General features: G+C 47.1%; 1 non-coding gene across 1 annotated transcript; it reads right to left on the reverse strand.

Moving 5' to 3' along the window:
• Positions 1-732: 732 nt before the first annotated feature.
• Positions 733-814, reverse strand: TRNAS-AGA. Its single transcript has one exon. It is a non-coding gene; the product is annotated as a tRNA-Ser (tRNA).
• Between the last annotated feature and the right edge of the window lie 930 nt (positions 815-1,744).

Consider the following 1,744-nt stretch of genomic DNA (forward strand, 5'->3'; position numbering starts at 1 on the left):
GAGGGATAGCTCAGTGTTTTGAGCATTGGCCTGCTAAACCCAAGGTTGTGAGTTCAATCCTTGAGGGGGCCACTTAGGTATCTGGGGCAAAAAATCAGTACTTGGTCCTGCTAATGAAGACAGGGGACTGGACTCGATGACCTTTTGGGGTCCCTTCCAGTTCTATGAGATAGGTATATCTCCATATATTTTATATCGCCTGCAGTCAATCAGGAAGTGGGAGGGGGGAATTGGAATGATGTTTTGCTAACGGGGGGGAATGGGAACAAGGACACAGGCAAGGCTCTGTGGTGTCAAAGCTGTGAAGGGGGATACTGAGGAAGCAAATTGGAATCATTGCTTGCTGGAAGTTTACCCCAATAAACATCAAATTGTTTGCACCTTTGAACTTCAGGTATTGCTGCTCTCTGTTCATGCGAGAAGGACCAGGGAATGGGAGGGTGAAGGGATAAACCCTCTAACAAGTACGTCTTTCAAGGTGTGAAAAATCCACACATCCCGAACCAGTATAGTTAAGCTGACCTAAACCCTTGTTAGATAGTGCTAAATGAAAAGAAAGATTGTTCTGTCAATGTAGCTATTACAGGGATGGAAAACCCCTCCACTCACTGTAGCAACTGTCTAGTCCAAAGTCCTATAGGAGTGTCACAACAGCATTTGAAGTGTAGCCAGATCTTGCTCCAGTTTAACACCATTGATCCCCAGCACTAAGACAACATACTAATATTTCTGGGTAGTTGGGAGGATTCAAACCTGCGTGGGGAGACCCCAATGGATTTCTAGTCCATTGCCTTAACCACTCGGCCACAACTACTTGATGTAGAGTTGCTTCACAACACATGATTCTGTACTCACTGAATTGTCACTTCAAATTGTTTGCTCAGACCAGCTCCCCCAGCACACTCACAGCTGTGCATTAGTGTAAGTGTGTCCATGGCTGAACAGCAAGAATTCCTGCCCATTTCCCTTCCGGCTGGAGCATGATTAGAGTGTGTTTGTGGTTAACGACATTGCTATAGATTGTTGTTCACTCCCCACTTTGACAATGCAGACAGTCCCTTTCCAATTCAAATCTCTAGCATATCATTCTAATGCAGGGGTCAGGATTTCTCTGGGGCACTGAAATTTTTCATGGGGTTGGTGCGTGAACTCAGCCTTGCATTCCATCCTTGATATTTCATGGACTAACAACAGCAGCATAAAGAAAGATCCGAGCCAATATCTCACTGTCAGAGGTGAAGGTGGCCATGCCCCCTCTGTCTGACTATTGCCATTGCAGGAGAGAAGGTTTCAATAGAATTGAATGCCCTGACTCAGACAAGAGACACAGGCCTGGTCTACACTACGAGTTTAGGTCGACTTTAGCCGCGTTAAATCGACTTAAGCCTGGACACGTTTACACTACGAAGCCCTTTCTGTCGACTTAAAGGGCCCTTTAAACCGGTTTCCTAACACCACCTAGACAAGGGGATTAGCGATAAAATCGGCCTTAGGGGGTCGGAATTGGGTTAGTGTGGACGGAATTCGACATTACTGGCCTCCGGGAGCTATCCCACAGTGCTTCATTGTGACCGCTCTGGACAGCACTCTCATCTCAGATGCACTGGCCAGGTAGACAGGAAAAGCCCCGCGAACGTTTGAATTTCATTTCCTGTTTGCTCAGCGTGGAGAGCACAGGTGACCATGCAGAGCCCATCAGCACAGGTAACCATGATGGAGTCCCAGTCCCAGTCCCAGGATCGCA

Source organism: Terrapene carolina, unplaced genomic scaffold, assembly GCF_002925995.2.
Source record: "Terrapene carolina triunguis isolate 2854851 unplaced genomic scaffold, T_m_triunguis-2.0 Scaffold425, whole genome shotgun sequence".
In the NCBI taxonomy this organism is placed as follows: domain Eukaryota; kingdom Metazoa; phylum Chordata; order Testudines; family Emydidae; genus Terrapene; species Terrapene triunguis.